This window comes from Oncorhynchus mykiss, chromosome 21, assembly GCF_057628025.1.
Source record: "Oncorhynchus mykiss isolate SJ-2025 chromosome 21, ASM5762802v1, whole genome shotgun sequence".
NCBI classification, from domain to species: domain Eukaryota; kingdom Metazoa; phylum Chordata; class Actinopteri; order Salmoniformes; family Salmonidae; genus Oncorhynchus; species Oncorhynchus mykiss.
This window is the reverse complement of record NC_143042.1, coordinates 6,334,835-6,355,937: the sequence shown is the minus strand read 5'-3', so window position 1 is coordinate 6,355,937 and position 21,103 is coordinate 6,334,835. Positions and strand designations below refer to the sequence as shown.

The following is a 21,103-nucleotide window of genomic DNA, read 5'->3' as shown; positions in this document are numbered from 1 at the left end:
ACTTAGTACACTACACAGCATCCAGTAGTGCTCTATACAGCCCACTACACAGCACATTATCCAGTAGTGCTCTATACAGCCCACTACACAGCACATTATCCAGTAGTGCTCTATACAGCCCACCACACAGCACGTTATCCAGTAGTGCTCTATACAGCCCACTACACAGCACATTATCCAGTAGTGCTCTATACAGCCCACTACACAGCACATTATCCAGTAGTGCTCTATACAGCCCACTACACAGCACATTATCCAGTAGTGCTCTATACAGCCCACTACACAGCACATTATCCAGTAGTGCTCTATACAGCCCACTACACAGCACATTATCCAGTAGGGCTCTATACAGCCTACTACACAGCACATTATCCAGTAGTGCTCTATACAGCCCACTACACAGCACATTATCCAGTAGTTCTCTATACAGCCCACTACACAGCACATTATCCAGTAGGGCTCTATACAGCCCACTACACAGCACATTATCCAGTAGTGCTCTATACAGCCCACTACACAGCACATTATCCAGTAGGGCTCTATACAGCCCACTACACAGCACATTATCCAGTAGTGCTCTATACAGCCCACTACACAGCACATTATCCAGTAGGGCTCTATACAGCCCACTACACAGCACATTATCCAGTAGTGCTCTATACAGCCCACTACACAGCACGTTATCCAGTAGGGCTCTATACAGCCCACTACACAGCACATTATCCAGCAGTGCTCTATACAGCCCACTACACAGCACATTATCCAGTAGTGCTCTATACAGCCCACTACACAGCACATTATCCAGTAGTGCTCTATACAGCCTACTACACAGCACATTATCCAGTAGGGCTCTATACAGCCTACTACACAGCACATTATCCAGTAGTGCTCTATACAGCACACTACACAGCACATTATCCAGTAGGGCTCTATACAGCCTACTACACAGCACATTATCCAGTAGTGCTCTATACAGCACACTACACAGCACATTATCCAGTAGTGCTCTATACAGCCCACCACACAGCACATTATCCAGTAGGGCTCTATACAGCCTACTACACAGCACATTATCCAGTAGGGCTCTATACAGCCTACTACACAGCACGTTATCCAGTAGTGCTCTATACAGCCCACTACACAGCACGTTATCCAGTAGGGCTCTATACAGCCTACTACACAGCACATTATCCAGTAGGGCTCTATACAGCCTACTACACAGCACATTATCCAGCAGTGCTCTATACAGCCCACTACACAGCACATTATCCAGTAGTGCTCTATACAGCCCACTACACAGCACGTTATCCAGTAGTGCTCTATACAGCCCACTACACAGCACATTATCCAGTAGGGCTCTATACAGCACACTACACAGCACATTATCCAGTAGTGCTCTATACAGCCTACTACACAGCACATTATCCAGTAGTGCTCTATACAGCCCACTACACAGCACATTATCCAGTAGGGCTCTATACAGCCCACTACACAGCACATTATCCAGTAGGGCTCTATACAGCCCACTACACAGCACATTATCCAGTAGGGCTCTATACAGCCCACTACACAGCACATTATCCAGTAGGGCTCTATACAGCCCACTACACAGCACATTATCCAGTAGGGCTCTATACAGCCCACTACACAGCACATTATCCAGTAGGGCTCTATACAGCCTACTACACAGCACATTATCCAGTAGGGCTCTATACAGCCCACTACACAGCACATTATCCAGTAGGGCTCTATACAGCCCACTACACAGCACATTATATCTCATCAGCATACACCCTACTTAAAACAGCTTGTTTCACTCCACTCAGCCTTACACTGTAACACACTACACCATACGGAGTCTGCATCACACCTCACACCATCTCTGCTGCCTGAGGGAACTTTTGATAGAGAAACAGTTTTCTCTGCAGCTCTGCGTCCTCGCTTCCTCCCTCGCTCCCTCCCTCCCTCCCTCCCTCCCCCCTCTCGCTCTACGCCATAAGCCCCTACGGTGTTATCAGACTAAAGATGAGGGGAAACATCTTAACACTTTCTCTCCCTTTTTCTCTGCCACTGCTGTCAAACTGGCCTTGGTATCCATCCTCCAAGTGGAAACCTCACGCTGCTGCCAGTGTGATCTCTTGCACTCTTTTTTCCCCTCCTCCTGCTAAAGATGAGAGGTCAAATCACACACACAGAGAGAGAGAGACACACCGTACACACAGTGTGAGATCTGGCCTGTACAGACAGACCATGCTGCTGTTCTCAGTCAGATATGTCCCCTAGGGAGGGTACGAGGGGTCAAATACCTTGTTTAGTCCACTTAAACTGACACCCCCAAGCTGTTTCCCAATGTGTTGTCCCCTCTAGATAGGGAGGGGAGGTTTAATACTTTGCTTTGTAGAAGTTTGTCCCCTAAAATCGATCTGACAATTAGTCTTCACACTTTTCCCAGTTGGGTTAGTGTCTTTAATGAAGGGAATAGGGGTCCAACCGGTTTGGCTCCTTCTGTACAATGTCATAGTGGAATAAGTCAGATATGCACTCTAATGAATAAGAAAGCCCACACATGCACACACACACACAATCTGCATCGTAGTGGTGGGAACAGGGGTCAAACACTTTGTCTGCTAAAAGATTTGCCTCCCTACCGACAAGCTCACTCAACTCCATAAGACATCTCTTCAAGCTGGGAAAGAATAGAGCAACAATTTGGATGTACCAACACCTTCACAGCAGCCAAAGACGACCCTAAAGGAGTTGGTGGTCAAACTATTAGTTTACCAAATGCTAGAGCCAGGTGTTGTTCCTGGTCCTATGGACAGTTGGGACAGTTGACAGTTACTTGGAGTATGGTAGTGTCTCTGTGAAGTCGTGAAGTGGAGAGGTCTTCTTTAATGACGCTTGACTAGTCTGGTCATCAATAAATCATTAAAGAAGAATAGCAGATCAATATCAACACTGTTTTCACCTGCAACCTCTCTCCCTTGGAAACACTGTAGCAACAGAATAATACACCACTAGTTAGACATACTGTAGTAACAGAATAATACACCACTAGTTAGATATACTGTAGTAACAACATAATAAACCACTAGTTAGACATACTGTAGTAACAGAATAATAAACCACTAGTTAGATATACTATAGTAACAGAATAATACACCACTAGTTAGATATACTATAGTAACAGAATAATAAACCACTAGTTAGATATACTGTAGTAACAACATAATAAACCACTAGTTAGACATACTGTAGTAACAGAATAATAAACCACTAGTTAGATATACTATAGTAACAGAATAATACACCACTAGTTAGATATACTATAGTAACAGAATAATAAACCACTAGTTAGATATACTGTAGTAACAACATAATAAACCACTAGTTAGATATACTATAGTAACAGAATAATACACCACTAGTTAGATATACTATAGTAACAGAATAATAAACCACTAGTTAGATATACTGTAGTAACAACATAATAAACCACTAGTTAGATATACTATAGTAACAGAATAATACACCACTAGTTAGATATATTATAGTAACAGAATAATAAACCACTAGTTAGATATACTATAGTAACAGAATAATAAACCACTAGTTAGATATACTGTAGTAACAACATAATAAACCACTAGTTAGAAATACTGTAGTAACAGAATAATAAACCACTAGTTAGATATACTATAGTAACAGAATAATACACCACTAGTTAGACATACTATAGTAACAGAATAATACACCACTAGTTAGAAATACTGTAGTAACAGAATAATAAACCACTAGTTAGAAATACTGTAGTAACAGAATAATAAACCACTAGTTAGAAATACTGTAGTAACAGAATAATAAACCACTAGTTAGATATACTATAGTAACAGAATAATACACCACTAGTTAGACATACTATAGTAACAGAATAATAAACCACTAGTTAGAAATACTGTAGTAACAGAATAATACACCACTAGTTAGATATATTATAGTAACAGAATAATAAACCACTAGTTAGATATACTATAGTAACAGAATAATAAACCACTAGTTAGATATACTGTAGTAACAACATAATAAACCACTAGTTAGAAATACTGTAGTAACAGAATAATACACCACTAGTTAGAAACACTGTAGTAACAACATAATAAACCACTAGTTAGAAATACTGTAGTAACAGAATAATAAACCACTAGTTAGAAATACTGTAGTAACAACATAATAAACCACTAGTTAGAAATACTGTAGTAGCAGAATAATACACCACTAGTTAGAAATACTATAGTAACAGAATAATAAACCACTAGTTAGAAATACTGTAGTAACAGAATAATACACCACTAGTTAGAAATACTGTAGTAACAGAATAATAAACCACTAGTTAGATATATTATAGTAACAGAATAATAAACCACTAGTTAGATATACTGTAGTAACAACATAATAAACCACTAGTTAGAAATACTGTAGTAACAACATAATAAACCACTAGTTAGATATATTATAGTAACAGAATAATAAACCACTAGTTAGATATACTATAGTAACAGAATAATAAACCACTAGTTAGAAATACTGTAGTAACAACATAATAAACCACTAGTTAGACATACTGTAGTAACAGAATAATACACCACTAGTTAGATATACTATAGTAACATAATAATAAACCTGTAGTTAGATATATTATAGCAACAACATAATAAACCTGTAGTTACAGTGCCTTGCGAAAGTATTCGGCCCCCTTGAACTTTGCGATCTTTTGCCACATTTCAGGCTTCAAACATAAAGATATAAAACTGTATTTTTTTGTGAAGAATCAACAACAAGTGGGACACAATCAGGAAGTGGAACAACATTTATTGGATATTTCAAACTTTTTTACCAAATCAAAAACTGAAAAATTGGGCGTGCAAAATTATTCAGCCCCTTTACTTTCAGTGCAGCAAACTCTCTCCAGAAGTTCAGTGAGGATCTCTGAATGATCCAATGTTGACCTAAATGACTAATGATGATAAATACAATCCACCTGTGTGTAATCAAGTCTCCGTATAAATGCACCTGCACTGTGATAGTCTCAGAGGCCCGTTAAAAGCGCAGAGAGCATCATGAAGAACAAGGAACACACCAGGCAGGTCCCAGATACTGTAGTGAAGAAGTTTAAAGCTGGATTTGGATACAACAAATATTTCCCAAGCTTTAAACATCCCAAGGAGCACTGTGCAAGCGATAATATTGAAATTGAAGGAGTATCAGACCACTGCAAATCTACCAAGACCTGGCCGTCCCTCTAAACTTTCAGCTCATACAAGGAGAAGACTGATCAGAGATGCAGCCAAGAGGCCCATGATCACTCTGGATGAACTGCAGAGATCTACAGCTGAGGTGGGAGACTCTGTCCATATGACAACAATCAGTCGTATATTGCACAAATCTGGCCTTTATGGACGAGTGGCAAGAAGAAAGCCATTTCTTAAAGATATCCATAAAAAGTGTTGTTTAAAGTTTGCCACAAGCCACCTGGGAGACACACCAAACATGTGGAAGAAGGTGCTCTGGTCAGATGAAACCAAAATTGAAGTTTTTGGCAACAATGCAAAACGTTATGTTTGGCGTAAAAGCAACACAGCTCATCACCCTGAACACACCATCCCCACTGTAAAACATGGTGGTGGCAGCATCATGGTTTGGGCCTGCTTTTCTTCAGCTGGGACAGGGAAGATGGTTAAAATTGATGGGAAGATGGATGAGCCAAATACAGGACCAACCTGATGGAGTCTGCAAAAGACCTGAGACTGGGACGGAGATTTGTCTTCCAACAAGACAATGATCCAAAACATAAAGCAACATCTACAATGGAATGGTTCAAAAATAAACATATCCAGGTGTTAGAATGGCCAAGTCAAAGTCCAGACCTGAATCCAATCGAGAATCTGTGGAAAGAACTGAAAACTGCTGTTCACAAATGCTCTCCATCCAACCTCACTGAGCTCGAGCTGTTTTGCAAGGAGGAATCTCTCGATGTGCAAAACTGATAGAGACATACCCCAAGCGACTTACAGCTGTAATCGCAGCAAAAGGTGGCGCTACAAAGTATTAACTTAAGGGGGCTGAATAATTTTGCACGCCCAATTTTTCAGTTTTTGATTTGTTAAAAAAGTTTGAAATATCCAATAAATGTCGTTCCACTTCATGATTGTGTCCCACTTGTTGTTGATTCTTCACAGAAAAAATACAGTTTTATATCTTTATGTTTGAAGCCTGAAATGTGGCAAAAGGTCGCAAAGTTCAAGGGGGCCGAATACTTTCGCAAGCCACTGTAGATATACTATAGCAACAACATAATAAACCTGTAGTTAGATATACTATAGCAACAACATAATAAACCTGTAGTTAGATATACTATAGCAACAACATAATAAACCTGTAGTTAGATATACTATAGGCCCATGTCCATGTGATGATACTCGTAGGAATAAGAGAAAACAGAATTAAACTGTTAGGGGGGAGACATTTTCTCACAGTGACTACAGAATAATTGGTTTTAGCTTTATTTTAAGGCCATTGTGGACTATCCTTATCTGGTACAATGTTTGATTGAAAACATTGGAATAATGTTGGTTAGATTGGTTGTTAGATTACTACAAGACTAGTACACAGTAAAGGCTGCAATGCTGATGGCACGAAGACATGAGCAGAGATGAGTTGATGAAAGTCATGAGAAATCCAGCTGACTGGAGAACAGTTGGTGCCATGCTGCTGTGTGTGGGATCCAGTGGGAACTGTGATCATAGAACTGATCTGAGTCTAGTGCTACTACTAACGTAAGCTCTTATTGACCCGACAGGTGGTCATCCATCAGCTATATGGTCCCAGCTCAATATCCCCACGCTGTGACAACAAATCACCTTCACACATCATGAGGAGAGGGAGACAGAGAGGGATGAGGGGGGGAGAGGGGAAAAGAGAGGTAGGGAGAGGGTGGATAGAGGGTTGAGAGGGAGGGAGGGATAGGCAGTGAAAGGGGGCTGGAGGGAGAAGAGGGGACAGGGGACTGGAGGGAGAAGAGGGGACAGGGGACTGGATGTGCTGAACACCAGTGAGCTTCAGTCCTATACATTTATAGAACGGTATAAATATGATCAATGCCACCGGCCCCAAATGCTTGTTCCATTTCACGGACCTGTCACACACAGAGCCTTCAGAAAGTCTTCTCACTCCTTGACTTATTATGTTTTGTTGTTTCAAATTGGGATTTAATTGTCATTTTCTTTTCAACATTTTACAAAAAATACTCTGCAATGTCGAAGTGGAAGAATAATTCTAACATTTATAAAACATTTATGAAAAATGAAACACCATCTTCATTAGATAAGTATTCAACCCACTGAGTCGATGCATGTTAGCATCACCTTTGGCAGTGATTACAGCTGTGAGTCTTGCTGGGTCTGTCAAAGAGCTTTGCACACCTTGATTGTACAATATTTACACATTCATTCTTTAAAACATTCTTGAAGCTCTGTCACGTTAGTTGTTGATTTGAGTCATTTTAGCAGACAGTCTGTCCCAGAGAGACTTACAGTAGTGAGTGCAGACATTTCCTTCCTTTTTCATACTGGTCCCCCGTGGGAATCAAACCCACAGCTGGCGTTGTCAGTGCCATGCTCTACCAGCTGAGCCATGTTCATGTCTTGCCATAGATTTTCAAGCTGGGTTAAGCTACAACTGTAACTAGGCCACTCAGGAACATTCAATGTCGTCTTGGTAAGCAACTCCAGTGTATATTTGGCCTTGTGTTTTAGGTTATTGTCCTGCTGAAAGGTGAATTTGTCTCCCAGTGTCTGTTGGAAAACTCCCTAGTTCTTGCCGATGACGAGCATACCCATAATATGAAGCAGTCACCACCATGCTTGAAAATATGAAGAGTGGTACTCAGTGATGTGTTGGATTTGCCCCAAACGTAACACTTTGTATTCAGCACATAAAGTTAATTACTTTAGTTTTACTTTAGTGCCTTATTGCAAACAGGATGCATGTTTTGGAGTATTTCTATTCTGTACAGGCTGCCTTCTTTTCACTCTCATTTAGGTTAGTATTGTGGAGTAACTACAATGTTGTTGACCCATCCTCAGTTTTCTCCTAGCACAGCCGTTTAACTGTTTTAAAGTCACCATTGGCTTCGTGGTGAAATCCCTGAGCGGTTTCCTTCCTTTCCTGAAGGGTGTATTGATACACCATCCAAAGTGTAATTAATAACTTCACCATGCTCAAAGGGATATTCAATGTCTCATTATTATTCCATTTTTTTTTTACCCATCTACCAATAGGTGCCCTTCTTTGCGAGGCATTGGAAAACCTCCCTGGTGTTTGTGGTTGAATCTGTGTTTGAAATTCACTGCTCCACTGAGGTACAGAGATGAGGAAGTCCTTCAAATATTATGTTCAACACTGTTTTTGCACACGCAGTGATTCCATGCAACTTATTATATGACTTGTTAAGCAAATCTTTACTCCTGAATTTATTTAGTCTTTCCATAACAAAGGGGTTGAATACTTCTCAAGACTCAAGACATTTCACCTTTTTTTTATTAATTTATAAAACATTTAAAAAGCATGTTTCTACTTTGACATTATGGGGTACTGTGAGGAAAAAAATCTAAATGAAATCATTTTTAAATTCGGGCTGTAACACAGCAGAATGTTGTCAAGTCAAACACAAGTCAAGGGGTGTGAATACTTCCTGAAGGCACTGCACAAGCAGCATACATGCTTGTTTTGGGTCATTTATTGGATAGCTTCATTGGGGGGGTATTTTATTTCAAGGTCATTGAGATGGTGGCACACTAGACTAGAACTGTCAGGAAAACAAAGGTGAGTGTATTATGTGTTTGTGTGTGTGTGTCGTTATGAGAGTTTGTGTTATTCTGTGTGTGACTTGTGGATCAATGGCGGGCGTATTGCATGTTGTCTTGCTGTGAATCGCTCAGGGAAACTGCTGGAGTTGCTGTTGGTTAGAATCTTCTTAACAGCCTCTCTATTCTTCCTTTCCCATCTCTGTCCAGCTCTGTCTTGGTCTCCTACCTCTTTCATCTCCCTCTCTCCTGCTGTCTCTGTCACTCGCTCATATTCTTCTGTCATAACCTTTAGCCCTCTCTCTCTCGCTCTCTCGCTCTCTCTTCTCCTCACAACATCTCTCTCTCTCTCTCTCCCGTACACACACACACACACACACACACACCCTCCGAACCAAACGCACACAGAGAGAATAAAAGTCTGATATATATTACATGTCTCTTTCAATTCAACACAGCCATTCATCAGAGGGTTCCTAGTGACAGGCCATCACCAGGGCCTGGACAGCTCAGCGCACCATGGCTGTGCTCATTGGCCACAGCGGCCAAATTGACTCTGAAAACAATATATATATAGATTACATTTTCACTCAATATCTGCTGTAAAACAATCTCATATTTAACAATCTGCACTCTGTTTTTTTCTCTTTGTCTTTCCCTGTTTTTCAGTTCCCCGTGTTGAGAATGAGCCTCTCATTCGTTTTTCCTTTTCCTTTGTCTCTCTCTTGCTCATCTCACGTTTTTCTTCTTCATTTTCATCTCTTTTGCTCGCTCTAGTCCATGTCTATTGATGGAATTGGATTTTCCTCTCGCCCCGCGTTGGGGGGGACAATCACCGTTACAATTGCCACCTCACAGTCCTTGAAGTAAAGTAAAACTCCTGTATGAAAGCGAGATGGAGTGTTTCGTCTCAGTAATAGCTCCTATTCACCACCTGATCAATACTTTTTCTAACTGGGAACAGAAGCATCTGCAGTCGTGGCATGACAATGTGTCTTTTACTTTTCACCCCAGCCTTCTGTGAGTCTGCATCATACTGAGACTCAGAACGACAACAGAGCAACAAGGTGTGTTACCTGCTGGAATCGGTGGTGTGGTCTTAAACGTTGGCTGGTCTGGTCCGTTGGCTGGTCCTTCTCAGCAACAGGAGCTCTAGTTACTTTTTACCCTCCAAAGCCAAATGTATGATCTCCCCATTCCCCTAACTAAACCATTTTAGATGTGAACACATTGCATATTAGTTAAATAGCAGCTGCTCTGATCCAGAACTCAAGTGGATCTGAATAACTTGTCTAAAACCATCACATAATAGGAACTTCTTCAAAACAAGTTTGTATCAATCCCAGTTCCCTTAACCGGTCAAGTCAACAAGATCACACAGTAGGCCAGGACGTTCCCTTAACCGGTCAAGTCAACAAGATCACACAGTAGGCCAGGATGTTCCCTTAACCGGTCAAGTCAACAAGATCACACAGTAGGCCAGGATGTTCCCTTAACCGGTCAAGTCAGCAAGATCACACAGTAGGCCAGGATGTTCCCTTAACCGGTCAAGTCAACAAGATCACACAGTAGGCCAGGACGTTCCCTTAACCGGTCAAGTCAACAAGTTCACACAGTAGGCCAGGACGTTCCCTTAACCGGTCAAGTCAACAAGTTCACACAGTAGGCCAGGACGTTCCCTTAACCGGTCAAGTCAACAAGATCACACAGTAGGCCAGGATGTTCCCTTAACCGGTCAAGTCAACAAGATCACACAGTAGGCCAGGATGTTCCCTTAACCGGTCAAGTCAGCAAGATCACACAGTAGGCCAGGACGTTCCCTTAACCGGTCAAGTCAACAAGATCACACAGTAGGCCAGGATGTTCCCTTAACTGGTCAAGTCAGCAAGATCACACAGTAGGCCAGGACGTTCCCTTAACCGGTCAAGTCAACAAGATAACACAGTAGGCCAGGATGTTCCCTTAACCGGTCAAGTCAGCAAGATCACACAGTATGCCAGGATGTTCCCTTAACCGGTCAAGTCAACAAGATCACACAGTAGTCCAGGATGTTCCCTTAACCGGTCAAGTCAACAAGATCACACAGTAGGCCAGGATGTTCCCTTAACCGGTCAAGTCAACAAGATCACACAGTAGGCCAGCTCCAGTTGATGGGGTGTTGGCAGCCATAAGTCACAGAGAGAGAAGTGACATTATTGGGGGACTGCAGTAGAAGTGCAGTGAGGACATTATCAGTCAGGTCCTTCAGTCACGGTGTGTAGCAGCGGGAGCCAGGTGTGTGTGTGTGTGTGTGTTTCTCTCTCTCGCTCTCCTTTCTCTCTCATTTAATTACTGTTGCATTATCAGCAGATAGGACGACGCAGCAGGAGCTGTCCCCACTCTCTCTCTTTCTCTCACACACACACACACACACACACACACACACACACACACACACACACACACACACACACACACACACACTGACCCTCAGAGAGTGTGAGAGATACAAGCATTGTAGTCTAACACATGCATGCCTACACACACACATGCAAAGGGCCTAACCTGACATAGAGAAAAGTTCTGCATTCAGATCAACCTGGGAGCCAACTTCCATACACATGTCCCTGATGTATCCCTTTTGATGTGAAATGGCTGACAATCAGTCAATCAATCTAATGTGCTTATACAGAAACCCTGCCAAAACCCCAAACAGCAAGCAATGCAGATGTAGAAGCACGTGGCTAAGAAAAGTTACAGCGGCTGGCGGTGTTACAGAGGCTGGCGGTGTTACAGAGGCTGGCGGTGTTACAGAGGCTGGCGGTGTTACAGCGGCTGGCGGTGTTACAGAGGCTGGCGGCGTTACAGCGGCTGGCGGTGTTACAGAGGCTGGCGGTGTTACAGCGGCTGGCGGTGTTACAGAGGCTGGCGGTGTTACAGCGGCTGGCGGTGTTACAGAGGCTGGCGGTGTTACAGAGGCTGGCGGTGTTACAGAGGCTGGCGGTGTTACAGAGGCTGGCGGTGTTACAGAGGCTGGCGGTGTTACAGAGGCTGGCGGTGTTACAGAGGCTGGCGGTGTTACAGCGGCTGGCGGTGTTACAGAGGCTGGCGGTGTTACAGCGGCTGGCGGTGTTACAGAGGCTGGCGGTGTTACAGCGGCTGGCGGTGTTACAGCGGCTGGCGGTGTTACAGCGGCTGGCGGTGTTACAGAGGCTGGCGGTGTTACAGAGGCTGGCGGTGTTACAGAGGCTGGCGGTGTTACAGAGGCTGGCGGTGTTACAGAGGCTGGCGGTGTTACAGAGGCTGGCGGTGTTACAGAGGCTGGCGGTGTTACAGAGGCTGGCGGTGTTACAGAGGCTGGCGGTGTTACAGAGGCTGGCGGTGTTACAGAGGCTGGCGGTGTTACAGAGGCTGGCGGTGTTACAGAGGCTGGCGGTGTTACAGAGGCTGGCGGTGTTACAGAGGCTGGCGGTGTTACAGAGGCTGGCGGTGTTACAGAGGCTGGCGGTGTTACAGAGGCTGGCGGTGTTACAGAGGCTGGCGGTGTTACAGCGGCTGGCGGTGTTACAGCGGCTGGCGGTGTTACAGAGGCTGGCGGTGTTACAGAGGCTGGCGGCGTTACAGCGGCTGATGGCGTTACAGAGGCTGGCGGCGTTACAGCGGCTGATGGTGTTACGGAGGCTGGCGGCGTCACGGCGGCTGGCGGCGTCACGGCGGCTGGCGGCGTCACGGCGGCTGGCGGCGGCTGGCGGCGTCACGGGGGCTGACGGCGTCACGGGGGCTGGCGGCGTCACGGGGGCTGGCGGCGTTACGGGGGCTGGCGGCGTTACGGGGGCTGGCGGCGTTACAGCGGCTGGCGGCGTTACAGAGGCTGGTGGTGTTACAGCGGCTGATGGCGTTACAGAGGCTGGCGGCGTTACAGCGGCTGATGGCGTTACGGAGGCTGGCGGCGTCACGGCGGCTGGCGGCGTCACGGCGGCTGGCGGCGTCACGGCGGCTGGCGGCGGCTGGCGGCGTCACGGGGGCTGACGGCGTCACGGGGGCTGGCGGCGTCACGGGGGCTGGCGGCGTTACGGGGGCTGGCGGCGTTACGGGGGCTGGCGGCGTTACGGGGGCTGGCGGCGTTACGGGGGCTGACGGCGTTACGGGGGCTGACGGCGTTACAGGGGCTGGCGGCGTTACAGCGGCTGGCGGTAGCGCTCTGAGTCCTTAATTCACCGTAGCAGAGCTAGCCGTCTATCATGTCTCCGCGGTGCCTCCCGCCGTCCCTAGGATGTTAGAGGGATGGACTCAACAGGCCGCCGTCCCCCTGTTTCCCCATGTCAGTCCCCATGTTTGCCAGTCTCAGGGTTTTATATGGTGGCGCTCCCTCTAGTCATTCCTTTAGTAACAAGCCGCTGGGCCGTCCAACGCAGCGGGTCTTCCCCTCGCCTCCCTGCCAGGGAACAGATAGCCATTAACGAAGCTCTTTTTGTTTTGCTCATTAAAAATGGTGGAGAGGGCTTTTTAATTGGACACGCCAGTTCTGTTCCTTACTCTTCTCTATCCTCTCTGTATCACCCGAGTGCATTAGCCATAATGACTTCATTTGTCTCTGACACCCCCACCGGCCTTATTTACCACCAGACAAGGTAAAGCTCTCCCAGGCATGTAAATAGAAATCAAAAGGATGAGGGTGCTCTGTGAACAGTCCAGGAAGTCTGTTTTGCAGACCAAAAAGGACCGATTTATAGCTTAGAAAACCACGAGAAGCAGGCTGTTCTAAAATAGACTGCTTATTTCTGTTTAGTGTTACACCAATCAAGCCCAATTGGCCCTGAATCATAATAGAAGTATTTTTCTCCCAAAATAGTAGATTTTGGGGTTGGTGAAGTGTTGCACCCAAATCAACCCGGGGGTGGTCAGGTCCTATCGTTCCTACTGATTGAGGGGCTCTGCTGCACTCTAAATCAGTTAGGAGGACAGCAGGAAATCACAATTTGAGCCCCACTCGTTAATCACACACAACAGCCTCACAAATTACACTGTCTCCCACTCTGTCTCCCACTCTGTCTCCCACTCTGTCTCCCTGCACAGGCTGTAGGCGTGTAGGTGCTTTTTTTTCTGTCTTTCCTAGTGTGTGTGTGTGTGTGTGTGTGTGTGTGTGTGCACCCGCTGGCCCTGCAATCACTGGCCGTTTGTGCTTCCTGATGGATTAGGGTTCTGATTAGTGGCAGCGCTGTGATTTATTTAGTTGTTAGTATTATTATTTATTTATTAATTATTATTATTATTAGTCACTTAGTATTCAACACAGTGACCAACACCACATTCTAGCAACCACTGTTACACACACACACAGACAAACACACTGGTTAAATCCTAGTCTCAATGTCAGTGACATTGAGGAAACTGCCACTGATGGTTCCCTGACTGGATAGTCTGCACTAACGTTGGTTAAATCTCAAACACACTGGTTAAGTTCTAGTCATGCCATTCATATTGAACTCTTAGCCGGTCTGACACAACTCAGTTGGTTACTTTAATTGGAAGATTTGCTAGTAGAGATTATTGGTGAGAGATGGTTGGACGGGGCGTCAGTAAAGGGAGAGGTGGTTGGACGGGGCGTCAGTAAAGGGAGAGGTGGTTGGACGGGGCGTCAGTAAAGGGAGAGGTGGTTGGACGGGGCGTCAGTAAAGGGAGAGGTGGTTGGACGGGGCGTCAGTAAAGGGAGAGGTGGTTGGACGGGACGTCAGTAAAGGGAGAGGTGGTTGGACGGGGCGTCAGTAAAGGGAGAGGTGGTTGGACGTATCTAGTTTGAGAAACGCACGCCTCACATGTCCTCAACTGGCAGCTTCATTAAATAGTACCCGCAAAACACCAGTCTAAACGTCAAAAGTAAAGAGGATACTCCGGGATGCTGGCCTTCTAGGCAGAGTTTCAAAGAAAGAGACATATCACTGACTAGCCAATAAAAATAAATGATTAAAGTGGGCAAAAGAACAGACACTGGACAGAGGAAGATTGGAAAAAAGTGTTATGGACAGGTGAATCTAAGTTTGAGGTGTTCCGATCGCAAAGAATAACATTTGTGGGATGCAGAAAAAATGAAAAGATGCTGGAGGAGTGCTTGACGCCATCTGTCAAGCAAGGTGGAGGCAATGTGATGGTCTGGAGGTGCTTTGGTGGTGGTAAAGTGGGAGATTTGTACAGGGTAAAAGGGATCTTGAAGAAGGAAGGCTATCACTCTATTTTGCAAAGCCATACCATACCCTGTGGACGGCGCTTAATTGGAGCCAATTTCCTCCTACAACAAGATAATGACCGAAAGCACAGCTCCAAACTATGCAAGAACTATTTAGGGAAAAAGCAGTCAGCTGGTATTCTGTCTATAATTGGGTGGCCAGCACAGTCACCGGATTTCAACCCTATTGAGATGTTGTGGGAGCAGCTTGACCATATGGGACGGCAGGTAGCCTAGTGGTTAGAGGCAGGTAGCCTAGTGGTTAGAGGCAGGTAGCCTAGTGGTTAGAGGCAGGTAGCCTAGTGGTTAGAGGCAGGTAGCCTAGTGGTTAGAGGCAGGTAGCCTAGTGGTTAGAGGCAGGTAGCCTAGTAGTTAGAGGCAGGTAGCCTAGTGGTTAGAGGCAGGTAGCCTAGTGGTTAGTGTTGGGCCAGTAACCAACAGGTAGCCTAGTGGTTAGAGCGTTGGGCCAGTAACCAGCAGGTAGCCTAGTGGTTAGAGTGTTGGGCCAGTAACCAGCAGGTAGCCTAGTGGTTAGTGTTGGGCCAGTAACCAACAGGTAGCCTAGTGGTTAGAGTGTTGGGCCAGTAACCAGCAGGTAGCCTAGTGGTTAGAGTGTTGGGCCAGTAACCAGCAGGTAGCCTAGTGGTTAGAGTGTTGGGCCAGTAACCAGCAGGTAGCCTAGTGCTTAGAGTGTTGGGCCAGTAACCAGCAGGTAGCCTAGTGGTTAGAGTGTTGGGCCAGTAACCAGCAGGTAGCCTAGTGAGTAGAGTGTTGGGCCAGTAACCAGCAGGTAGCCTAGTGGTTAGAGTGTTAGGCCAGTAACCAGCAGGAGCCTATTGGTTAGTGTTGGGCCAGTAACCAGCAGGTAGCCTAGTGGTTAGAGTGTTGGGCCAGTAACCAACAGGTAGCCTAGTGGTTAGTGTTGGGCCAGTAACCAGCAGGTAGCCTAGTGGTTAGAGTGTTGGGCCAGTAACCAGCAGGTAGCCTAGTGAGTAGAGTGTTGGGCCAGTAACCAGCAGGTAGCCTAGTGGTTAGAGTGTTAGGCCAGTAACCAGCAGGAGCCTATTGGTTAGTGTTGGGCCAGTAACCAGCAGGTACAGTGCCTTGCGAAAGTATTCGGCCCCCTTGAACTTTGCGACCTTTTGCCACATTTCAGTCTTCAAACATAAAGATATAAAGCTGTATTTTTTTGTGAAGAATCAACAACAAGTGGGACACAATCATGAAGTGGAACGACATTTATTGGATATTTCTAACTTTTTTAACAAATCAAAAACTGAAAAATTGGGCGTGCAAAATTATTCAGCCCCCTTAAGTTAATACTTTGTAGCGCCACCTTTTGCTGCGATTACAGCTGTAAGTCGCTTGGGGTATGTCTCTATCAGTTTTGCACATCGAGAGACTGAAATTTTTTCCCATTCCTCCTTGCAAAACAGCTCGAGCTCAGTAAGGTTGGATGGAGAACATTTGTGAACAGCAGTGTTCAGTTCTTTCCACAGATTCTCGATTGGATTCAGGTCTGGACTTTGACTTGGCCATTCTAACACCTGGATATGTTTATTTTTGAACCATTCCATTGTAGATTTTGCTTTATGTTTTGGATCATTGTCTCCATCAGGTTTTCTTCCAGAATGGTCCTGTATTTGGCACCATCCATCTTCCCATCAATTTTAACCATCTTCCCTGTCCCTGCTGAAGAAAAGCAGGCCCAAACCATGATGCTGCCACCACCATGTTTGACAGTGGGGATGGTGTGTTCAGCTGTGTTGCTTTTACGCCAAACATAACGTTTTGCATTATTGCCAAAAAGTACAATTTTGGTTTCATCTGACCAGAGCACCTTCTTCCACATGTTTGGTGGGTCTCCCAGGTGGCTTGTGGCAAACTTTAAACAACACTTTTTATGGATATCTTTAAGAAATGGCTTTCTTCTTGCCACTCTTCCATAAAGGCCAGATTTGTGCAATATACGACTGATTGTTGTCCTATGGACAGAGTCTCCCACCTCAGCTGTAGATCTCTGCAGTTCATCCAGAGTGATCATGGGCCTCTTGGCTGCATCTCTGATCAGTCTTCTCCTTGTATGAGCTGAAAGTTTAGAGGGACGGCCAGGTCTTGGTAGATTTGCAGTGGCCTGATACTCCTTCCATTTCAATATTATCGCTTGCACAGTGCTCCTTGGGATGTTTAAAGCTTGGGAAATCTTTTTGTATCCAAATCCGGCTTTAAACTTCTTCACAACAGTATCTCGGACCTGCCTGGTGTGTTCCTTGTTCTTCATGATGCTCTCTGCGCTTTTAACGGACCTCTGAGACTATCACAGTGCAGGTGCATTTATACGGAGACTTGATTACACACAGGTGGATTGTATTTATCATCATTAGTCATTTAGGTCAACATTGGATCATTCAGAGATCCTCACTGAACTTCTGGAGAGAGTTTGCTGCACTGAAAGTAAAGGGGCTGAATAGTTTTGCACGCCCAATTTTTCAGTTTTTGATTTGTTAAAAAAGTTTGAAATATCCAATAAATGTTGTTCCACTTCATGATTGTGTCCCACTTGTTGTTGATTGTTCACAAAAACATACAGTTTTATATCTTTATGTTTGAAGCCTGAAATGTGGCAAAAGGTCGCAAAGTTCAAGGGGGCCGAATACTTTCGCAAGGCACTGTAGCCTAGTGGTTAGAGTGTTGGGCCAGTAACCAACAGGTAGCCTAGTGGTTAGAGTGTTGGGCCAGTAACCAGCAGGTAGCCTAGTGGTTAGTGTTGGGCCAGTAACCAACAGGTAGCCTAGTGGTTAGAGTGTTGGGCCAGTAACTGAAAGGTTGCTAGAATCCCCAGCTGACAAGGTCAAATCTGTCGTTCTGCCCCTGAACAAGGCAGTTAACCCCACTGTTCCTAAGCCGTCATTGTAATTAAGAATTTGTTCTTAACTGACTTGCCTTGTTAAATAAAAAACATGGTACGTAAGAAGTGATTATCAACCTTGTGGGAGGTGCTTCAGGAAGCATGGGGGTAAATCTCTTCAGATTACTTCAACAAATTGACAACTAGAATGCCAAAGGTCTGCAAGGCTGTAATTGCTGCAAATGTAGGATTCTTTGATGAAAGCAAAGTTTGAAGGACACAATTATTATTTCAATTAAAAATCATTATTTATATCCTTATCATCATCTTGACTATATTTCCTATTCATTTTGCAACTCATTTCACGTATGTTTTAATGGAAAATAAGGACATTTCTAAGTGACCCCAAACTTTTGAATGGTAGTGTATATTAGAGAAAAATATTTGTTTTATGATAAGAATACATTTTTTCTTTCAATTATTTTACTTTAATACTTTAGGTTACGTTTTTGTGAATATTTTTAATAAAAGACCAAGAGGATAAACAGACATTTTTTTTCACAGCCGTTTTGCTCATATTTACTAAGTTTGCCAATATTAGTGGAGGGCACTTTACAAATCAAATCTAATGTTATTTGTCACATACACATGGTTAGCAGATGTTAATGCGAGTGTAGCGAAATGCTTGTGCTTCTAGTTCCAACCATGCAGTAATATCCAACGAGTAATCTAACCTAACAATTTCACAACAATTACCTTATACACACAAGTGTAAAGGAATGAATAAGAATATGTACATAAAGATATATGAATGAGTGATGGTACAGAACGGCATAGGCAAGATGCAGTAGATGGTATAGAGTACAGTATATACATATGAGATGAGTAATGTAGGGTATGTAAACATTATATGAAGTGTCATTGTTTAAAGTGGCTAGTGATACATTTATTACATACATTTTTCCATTATTAAAGTGGCTGGAGTTGAGTCGGTATGTTGGCAGCAGCCACTCAATGTTAGGCTGTTACAGTCTGATGTTTTTCAGTCTCCCGGTCCCTGCTTTGATGCACCTGTACTGACCTCGCCTTCTGGATGATAGCGGGGTGAACAGGCCGTGGCTCGGGTGGTTGTTGTCCTTGATTATCTTTTTGGCCTTCCTGTGACATCGGGTGGTGTAGGTGTCCTGGAGGGCAGGTAGTTTGCCCCCGGTGATGCGTTGTGCAGACCTCACTACCCTCTGGAGAGCCTTATGGTTGTGGGCAGAGCAGTTAACGTACCAGGCGGTGATACAGCCTGACGGGATGCTCTCGATTGTGCATCTGTAAAAGTTTGTGTGTTTTTGGTGACAAGCCAAATTTCTTCAGCCTCCTGAGGTTGAAGAGGCGCTGCTGTGCCTTCTTCACCACACTATCTGTGTGGGTGGACTATTTCAGTTTGTCCGTGATGTGTACGCCGAGGAACTTGAAACTTACTACCCTCTCCACTACTGTCCCGTCGATGTGGATAGGGGTGTGCTCCCTCTGCAGTACCAGTCAAAAGTTTGCACACACCTAATTCAAGGGTTTTCTTTGTGTTTACTATTGTAGAATAATAGTGAAAACATCAAAACTCTGAAATAACACACATTGGGAATTATGTAGTAACCCAAAAAATGGTTTAACAAATCTAAATATATTTTAGATTCTTCAAAGTAGCCCACCTTTGCCTTGATGACAGCTTTACGCACTCTTGGTATTCTCTCCTCCAGCTTCACCTGGAATGCTTTTCTAACAGTTTTGAAGGACTTCCCACATATGCTGAGCACTTGTTGGCTGCTTTTCCAACTCATCCCAAACCACCTCAATTGGGATGAGGTTGGGTGATCTGATGCAGCAGTCCATCACTCTCCATCTTGGGAAAATAGCCCTTACACAGCCTGGAGGTGTGTTGTGTCATTGTCCTGTTGAAAAAAAAATGATCGTCTCACTAAGCGCCTACCAGATGTGATGGTGTATCGCTGCAGCCATGCTGGTTAAGTGTGCCTTAAATTCTAAATAAATGACTGCCAGTGTCACCAGCAAAGCACCATCACACCATCTCCATGCTTCACGGTGGGAACCCCACATGCAGAGATCATCCATTCACCTACTCTGTGTCTCACAAAGACACGCCCGTTTCCACCAGTCTAATATCCATTGCTTGTGTTTCTTGGACCAAGCATGTCTCTTTTATTGGTTTATTGGTTTAAGCACCAGCTGTCAGAGTAGTGTACAGATCACTGCACCTGTACGTAGCCCATCTGTAAACAGCCCATCTATCTACCTACCTCATCCCCATACTGGTATTTATTTATTTATCTTGGTCCTTTGCACCCCAGTATCTCTACCTGCATATTCATCTTCTGCCGATCTACCATTCCAGTGTTTAATCGCTATATTGTAATTACTTCGCCACCATGGCCTATTTATTTCCTTAACTTACCTCATTTGCACTCACTGTATACAGTCTTTTTGTTTTATTTTTGTTCTACTGTATTATTGACTGTATGTTTGTTTATTCCATGTGTAACTCTGTGTTGTTGTTTGTGTCGAATTGCTACGCTTTATCTTGGCCAGGTCGCAGTTGTAAATGAGAACGTGTTCTCAACTAGCCTACCTGGTTAAATAAAGGTGTTCTCTACTAGCCTACCTGGTTAAATAAAGGTGTTCTCTACTAGCCTACCTGGTTAAATAAAGGTGTTCTCTACTAGCCTACCTGGTTAAATAAAGGTGTTCTCTACTGGCCTACCTGGTTAAATAAAGGTGTTCTCTACTAGCCTACCTGGTTAAATAAAGGTGTTCTCTACTGGCCTACCTGGTTAAATAAAGGTGTTCTCTACTAGCCTACCTGGTTAAATAAAGGTGTTCTCTACTAGCCTACCTGGTTAAATAAAGGTGTTCTCTACTGGCCTACCTGGTTAAATAAAGGTGTTCTCTACTGGCCTACCTGGTTAAATAAAGGTGTTCTCTACTAGCCTACCTGGTTAAATAAAGGTGTTCTCTACTGGCCTACCTGGTTAAATAAAGGTGTTCTCTACTAGCCTACCTGGTTAAATAAAGGTGTTCTCTACTAGCCTACCTGGTTAAATAAAGGTGAAATAAAAATAAATCAAATAGTAATGGTTTCTTTGCCGAAATTCGACCATATAGGTTTCCTCTGAACAGTTGATGTTG

At 44.3% G+C, this 21,103-nt stretch overlaps 1 protein-coding gene across 2 annotated transcripts in view; it reads left to right on the top strand.

The window, feature by feature from the left end:
- LOC110500993 (MICOS complex subunit MIC19) overlaps nt 1-21,103 on the top strand; it is a 110,503-nt gene that overhangs the window by 54,605 nt on the left and 34,795 nt on the right. The window lies entirely within an intron of this gene.